Source organism: Dromiciops gliroides, chromosome 2, assembly GCF_019393635.1.
Source record: "Dromiciops gliroides isolate mDroGli1 chromosome 2, mDroGli1.pri, whole genome shotgun sequence".
Classification (NCBI taxonomy): domain Eukaryota; kingdom Metazoa; phylum Chordata; class Mammalia; order Microbiotheria; family Microbiotheriidae; genus Dromiciops; species Dromiciops gliroides.
Genome location: NC_057862.1, coordinates 281,557,158 through 281,564,580, shown reverse-complemented (window position 1 = coordinate 281,564,580; position 7,423 = coordinate 281,557,158). Strand labels below are relative to the sequence as shown.

The 7,423-nt window shown below is 53.3% G+C and overlaps 1 protein-coding gene across 7 annotated transcripts in view; it reads left to right on the top strand.

Annotated features, from left to right (window-relative positions):
• The first annotated feature begins 2,341 nt into the window (after positions 1-2,341).
• The window catches only part of JADE2 (jade family PHD finger 2), a 210,288-nt gene continuing 205,206 nt past the window's right edge, over positions 2,342-7,423 (top strand). For 2 of the 7 annotated variants that reach the window (XM_043983154.1, XM_043983147.1), the window contains exon 1: positions 4,465-4,576. The gene's annotated coding sequence lies outside the window, so the exon portion shown is untranslated. Of the gene's footprint in view, positions 2,447-3,541; positions 4,074-4,464; positions 4,577-4,787; positions 4,842-7,423 lie in introns of those variants that run through there. The other 5 variants (XM_043983149.1, XM_043983153.1, XM_043983148.1 and 2 more) reach the window with 5 other exon arrangements.

Below are 7,423 nucleotides of genomic sequence, written 5' to 3'. Positions count from 1 at the left end.
CCTCCTGAATCCAGGGCCGGTGCTTTATCCACTGGGGGGGGGGGGCAAGTGATTTCAAAATCCATCCTCCTTGGGAGAGTCAAAGAGCTTTTTCTGACAACTCAGAGAATACCCTGCTACTGTGCAGAGAAAAACACGACTGTTGTTTATTGTCGTGATTATTATTAGAGATGATTGCATTTTTGTGTCATTCTGGCCATGAATGATGTTTACAGTTTGGGAACATGGTCCTAGGAGAAATGGTTCTGGAAATTGCCACGTTTCCTTTCCACCTTCCCAGTTCTGGAGAAATTAAAATCTAAATGGGTGAGTTCTAGTTAGACCCTGAGGAGTCCTAGTACATTCAGAGAAGTCATGATATTGGTATTGCTTTTATGACCTCAATGGTACCTGGGTATTCTGACCAGACTAACTTCTTTAACCTTCCAAACAGCATAGAACTAAAAATATTTGAAGAGATTTGCGTATTTACCAGAGCTCAAGGTGAAATCCTTACAGGACAGAAGAAGAACTCTCGGCGGCCTGATCACATAGTTGTTCAATTCTCCCCTCCCCCTCACATTTATACCCGGCCTTTTAGTGAAGGGGTGTGAGCAGGGGGAGGGGCGAAGTTGCCTAGAGGCTGGTTCAAACTAAGTATAAGAAAATGGTGTAGTGGAGAGGGCATTGAATCTGGAGGCAGAAGGCTTGGGCTCCATTCCACCTCTGTTGCTTACTAGCTTTGTGATTTGGAGCACATCCCTTAACCTCCTGGGGTCTCAGTTTTCTCACCTGTAAAACGAACGTCTTCCAGCTTCAAATCTATAATCCTATGCAAAACTTTCTAATAATAAAAACTACCGAGGCAGAATGAGTTACTTTAGGATTGGCTACATTTCTTATCGGTGGAGGTCTTCAAGCAATGGCTAGATGACCAAACAGTCAAGGATGTGGCGGAAGGGAATTCTGTTCAGGTATGGATTTGCAGATCGTTAGATTTAGTGCTGGAAGGATCTTTAGAGATTATCGCCCCACATTTACAGATAAAAAACCCCAGAAGCCCAGAAGAGTAAACATCGGGGTAAGGACTTTTAACCCAGATCTCATGACTCAAAATCCAGTTTTCTTTCCAATCACAATGGGTTGGGCTGGAAGGTCTCTTCTAGCTCTGAAATGCTTTGATTCCATATTTTAGATCTCCTAAATCCAGGCTAATTGAAAACCAACGCATTTGGAGCAATGGGGTGGGGCTCTGGGTAAAGTTTGCACTTAGACTTGGAACAATGATTTGAGACAGCTTTACTGCAAGAATCCCCTTCTACACAGACCGCAGACAGCACGAACACCTTTTTCGTGTCTACTCATCCTATCCTATCTAACCTATACTGGGGACAAGACTTCAAGAAGGGGCTTTTCCACCGGAAAACAGACTGAGGACCTTCAAGACCACCTTGTTCAGTCCCCTGACGGGGAAACCGAGGCCCTGAGGGGATACTTAGGGGGTCAGTGGGACTGAGTTTTTAAAAAAGGAATCTGCTACATTCCCTTTTTACTTGCTGACCTTGGATGTATGGAAATCAATTATCTTCAGGCACACCAAAGATCCTCATCTTTGACTACCTTTTTGTTTTTCCTCTTCCAAGGTTGTCCCTGCTTTTCCCCTCCTCTCTTTAGATATGGGGCAGACACAAGCTTGTTGCAATTTTTGTGAATGAAGAAGTCGAACGTTGCCTTCGAGATTATATTTTTCTTATTGCAAAATTTGCTTGCTTTAGCATCAATCATCTTGGCCTTTGTTGTGTCGACAACTTGTCCTGTTAGAGGATCTGTGCTGTTATTATCCGTTTGTTTATCATTGGATTTATTTCTCCTATAAGCAAATGTGTTCACAACATTCCATCAGAGAATCTTTCTAATTGTCACATAAATGTCATCTTATGTAAATTGAATATCTATCCTCAGGAAGGGGATTTAAGACCATAAACAACTTTCTGTCTAAGAGACTGTCCTTCCCATCGCAGTTCACAAATCTTTCCTCCCGTCCTCCAGGGGAAGCGAGTTCTTTTCGAATTACTGGATCATCTTGAGGTGTAGCCAAAAGGGGAAGGAAAGAAAGTTGTGTTTTGGTGTCCGGAGAGGATCAGAGCCTCCTTCATGTTGGGGGCGGGGAAGCATTCTCATCCCCACACAGTGGGTGTGAGCTGGGATAGGAAGGAGTGTGTGTGTGGGGGGATGCAGGAGCAGGTTGTGGGGCCCTGCGGCCCCCATTAATAACAGTTCTTCCTAGAGGGAAGGGAGACTCGCAGGCCGGCAAGGGTGGGTGTGGCTAGGCAGATACTGGAAGCGCCACGGCTTTCATCCGCAAACAGACTGGCAGGCGAACAGCCCATGGAGCTCTTCTAGAAAACAGCCAGCGACTGAAGTGCATTGTTTGTGCACTACAAGGTCAAGTCTGGAAGCAGAGAAGGTGGCTCTGGAGAGGAGGAGGGAAGCAGGAGTCGGGGGAGGGAGAAAAAGAGGAGGGGGGTGGGTGGGAGACGGGACAGGGACGTCCAGTTTCCTTTTAAAGAGCACACACTTAGAAGTTGCTTTTTTTTTTAACCCTTTAGGGGACTGGGGTTGGGGGTTGGGGAGAAGTGGGATGGGGTGAGCAAAGGGGCGGGGTCACACAAGGGCAACTGAAGCTGGGGCTTGGGCGAGATTCACGCCTCCCCACCCCCACCCCCACCCCCCTCCCGCCCTCCGGATGTGAAGCCCGGGAGCCGCAGCCAAGGGGGCTCCTCTACCCATTCGGGGAGCCCTCTCATCTTTTCTTCAGGTGGCCCCCCCAACTTCTCGTGCCCCTCCCCCAAGAAGTTGGTGTGGGGGGGGGGCTCGGGAAGGAGCGCCCCCTCTGCGCTCTCTGGTGGCCGCCGCCGCCTCTTGTTGATTTCAGCGGCCTTTTTTAAAGCGCGGGGCTGCGGGTCCGGGGGCTTCCCGCGCCCGCCCACCGGGCGGGAGGGGGGAATCCAGCCCAGCCCCAGTGCCCGGCGTGTGTCCCCTCCGGTCTGAGCTGTGCAAAGAAACGTATTTTTGACGCAGGGAGAAATGGCAAATTTTAAGTACGTCATTAATATGGCGCCAAAAGATTTTTTTAAGTATAAGCTTTTTTTTTTTTTTAAAGGTTGCGGGAAGGGAGGAGGGGGAGGGGCACCGCCCGGGCCGGGAGATCCGCTGTGCGCGCGCGCGTGTCTGAAATAAAGTGCGCTGCTGTTGTGTATGTGTGTGTGTATGTGTGTATGTGTGTGTGTTAGTGAAGATCATTGCGAAACTGACCTAATACAACTTGCCCAGAGTGCGATCTGTCCGCTTTTCCCGGCGGCAACGGCGGAGGAGGAGGGAGGAGAGAGACTGGGGGAGACCCCTCAGCCCCACCGGGGGCCCGGGAGAGAGGGAGGGAACGGCAACACACACGCAACACAATACAGCACACATACACACTCCCAGAGATGGGGCTGTGCTACCTGGACTCTCAACAACCCTGGAGGGCGAAGTGGGGGGTGGGGGGTGGGGGGAGGAGAAAAATTAAGAAGGAAGATCTGAGTGAATAAGGGGGGAAAAGTGGCTACTCCCCTTTCCTCCCCCCCAACACTTTTTTTTTCTAAAGAGATCACAAGGAAGTCTTGGTTTAAAAAGAAACAGAAACATACACAGGGGTGGTGAATTGTGCAGAGCGAGGCTATCGCAGTTGGAAGCAATTTTTTTGGGGGGGGGGAATTCGCATCTATGGAGTTACTTTGTATCCACTCCTAGGCAGGAGAAGGCATCTGAGGAGCCGGCGGGTTTCGGTCCCCAGCACTGTTTGGGGGTCTTGCCGACTGCTTTTATTTTTATTTCTTATTTTTGCAATGATAAGTGGCTGATGATCTGCCTGCTGCTGTCTCCGTGCCCCCTCCCCCAAGGTGTTTTAATTTCGGGAGCATCCCTTTCTCCCTCCCCCCCTGCCCTTCCTGTCCTCCTAACCTGAGGGGATATCAACTCCCGAGGACGCCTCCCCGCAAGGTAAAACCGAACTGGAGCTGCTGTTGCTACTGCTGCTGCCGCCGCTGCTGCTGGTGAGCAGGGCTGGTGGGGATGGGGATGAATGGATGCGCGTCACAGCCATTCCAGGCTTTATTGTGGATTTATTTTATTTTTGCAGCGGATCTACTGTAGACTTCTCATTCCTCCCCTGTGTCTCTCCCTCTTCCCTGCTTCTCTCCGTCCTTGGGTCTCATCTTTTCTTCTTTTTCTCCTTTCTGTCTCACCCTTTCTCCTCCATCTCATCTTTCTCCTAGTTCCATTCTCATCCTCTCTCTCTCCCTCTCTCCCTCTCTTCCTCTCTCTCTCTCTCTCTCTCTCTCTCTCTCTCTCTCTCTCTCTCTCTCTCTCTCTCTCTCTCTCTCTCTCTCTCTCTCTCTCTCTCTCTCTCAGAAGGAAGCTGGTGCGAGCGGGGGGGGGGGGCGGTGGGGATGCACAGCATAGCGAGGGAGAGATTGCGCATGTTGGTCAGTCCTGTTTTAAAGAGTACTGTACCGGGAGGCAGAGAGGGGACATGTAAACAACAACTTTTAGAAGGGTGAGCGTTTAAAACCTTCCTTATTAATGACTGCGGCAAATCCACCCCGGGGGCCGGGCCAGGGGGCAGGGATGGGGTGTTGGGGGCTGTGCAGTGCTAGGGGCCGGGGGCGGTGCAGGCGGGGGACGGGGGGGGGGGTGTTGGTGTGGTGTGGTGGTGGTGGTGGTATGGGCTGGGTAGATTACAACTTGGCCAGCGGGAGCAGGGTTCGAGCTGGAGCTGAGGCAGCCTTTGGGCGGCGGGGCCGGGAGTCAGGGAGAGGAAGGTGTGCTGGTGAGGCGGGCGGGCAGGAAAGCAAGCTAGAAGGCAAGCGAGCTGGCGGGAGAGATGGAGAGGGACGGGGAGGCGGGCTGCATGTGCGGGAGAAGGCTGGGGGTGGGGGGTGGGGGTTCGAAGACCGCTCGACCTGACCCGGGTCTCATTTTGCTGATACGCAGCACGTCCTGGGCGCTTGGGTGTTCGGGCTTTGGCTGGTGCACATGACCCTCGGCTCACGTGCTGGGGGCTCTCGCGCCGCCCAGATACCTTTCTCCTTCGCTTTTTTGCAGGCTTCCCCCCACGCCCCCTTATTCTCCCTCATCTTCATCCCCTATCCCACCCCGAGCCCAGGCCAGACCACTTTCCCGAGTGCTTGCACTCTGCGCCCTGGAAGCAGGAACGGGAGGTGGGGAGGGGGGGAGGTGCAGCTTGAAGGGGAGGAAAAGGCTCCACTGTTAGGGGTGGGCGGCACTGCCCAGGTGAGCGGCCGGCCGGCTGGCTAGCGGCTGGCGGGTGCTGACGCCCCTGGGGAGGGGCTGCGGCCCAGGCGTGGGGGCGGCGGTGTCCTGGGGTGGCGCGCGCTGTCCCCCGCCCCCTGCCCCCGGCAGCCGCGTGAGGGCCGGGCGGGCGCGAGGAGGAGATACGCTGGGAGTGCAGTGGAAATGTACCCGCGGCGGCGGCGGCGGCGGGCGTGCGCAGCAAGGGGACTGACTGTAGGGGGCGTGGCTGTTTACCTTCCTGCTAACTCACCGTTCGCATCCCGCTTCTCCGGGGGCGTCTCCCCCTACCCCATTCCCCTACCCACTGCATTCTCTCCAGGTTACCACCTCCTAGGGAGGATGGAGGGGCCGAGGCACAGCCTGGGACGCAAAGACTTCTTCCCTTCCCTTTACCCTCTCCCCTCCCCCCCAAAAGAAGGAAGGAGATTACAACGGAGCAGGGATCCTGGGGAAATCCCACCTGATTTAAACCCAGTCCCACCCCCACCCCGCTGCGGCAATGTCACCAAGGAGCTCCCCCATCCTCATCCTTCTCTAGACTAGTCTTTCTGCAGTGGCGCCTTTTAGACTTCACCTCTCCTTCCATTCCTTTCCTTCTTCCATTCCTTCTCTCCCTCCCTCTGTTTCCTTCCTTCCTTCCTTCCTTCCTTCCTTCCTTCCTTCCTTCCTTCCTTCCTTCCTTCCTTCCTTCCTTCCTTCCTTCCTTCCTTCCTTCCTTCCTTCCTTCCTCCCTCCCTCCCTCCCACGCGCAGAGGTTGAGGTTTTCACTCCCTCTTTCCTCACAGGCTGGTGGTCTTACCCAATGCCCCCAGTTCTGTTAAGCCTCTCCCTGCTCCCCAAATGCATCTCTGTCCTCTCGGCCAACCCCGGTCATCCTACCCGATGCCACAGTATTGGTGCTTGTGGCAAGCGGGGCCATTGCTGTGTCTTCACAAACAAGGAGCCAATATTGTGTCTTGTGCTGTGTCTCCTCACCCCCCCCCCAAACCCCCTCAAGCAGTCGGCTCACCGAGGGAAGGGGATGTCTGTGAGACAGGAAGAAACAGTCCTGTGAAACATGCCTTCTAGGGTTTACTGCCTCCCACTGGTCCTGGACACAACCCTTCCCTCCTCCACCCTGTCACTCTGGGGTCTTTCCAAGACAGCACACACACTCTTTCCCTCTGCTTACCCCTTTGTGTGACCCAACCCCCCCCCCCCATTCTGCCTATTGCTAGGCAGCCAACTCTCACTGAAGGTGTTGTTATGCTTGCCCACCCCCTACCCCTCACTCCCTGGCACAGCCTTATGCCCCTCCCTCTGACCAGGTTTCTGTTGACTCCCTGAGTCTTGTTCTCTCCGTTTTTGACCACCAGGACCCACCTTCCCTCCACAGCCCTCTGTGCCTTCTCCCCTCTTCTCTCCTACTGACTGAACTCCCTTCTGGCACAGACCCGCCTCCTGACTCCTGTGGGCTGAATCATGCCAGCTTGTTCTCCCATTCCCTTCCTCTAGGGGCAAGCTGGAGGCACCATAGATGCAGCTTGTGCACTTTTTAAAAGATTGGCAAGGGGCCCCATGCCCTGGTGCTTGTGTTTCTGTAACGCTTGCTGGTCCATGAGGTACTGAGACGTCAGTTTCAGACTTTAACTGGTCAGGAAAGGGGAATGACCTATTGTTGCCCAATTCTCTTGCATCCTGCTTTTTTTCTAGCTTTGAAAAAATGAAAGAAAGAAAGACAAAGACCTGCCTGAGTTTGGAGTCTGGGTCTTGCACTCCTTTGGGCTTTTATCTGAGCTCTTAGTTGAGGAGAAACTTCCTACTCACTATAGATAGGAAATTTATCTTTTAGAAGCTACAATTTTTGAGAAATTTGGGGAAAGAAAAATACTTGTCAGAAACCTAGTGTCTGCTGATTAAGGGATCCACCCACACTCCTGTTTCCTGGGGGGCACTCAAAAGATCTCTGGCCCTGAACAGACTTACCCTGCACTGAGGTGGCCTCCATCGTTCCTGCTGGCAAGTGAACCTGCTCCTTTGAGAGTGAGAGACTATTTCCCAGGAGCTGACTGGAGTTCAGCCTTAGGCTGCAATAAACTTGCTAGAGAAG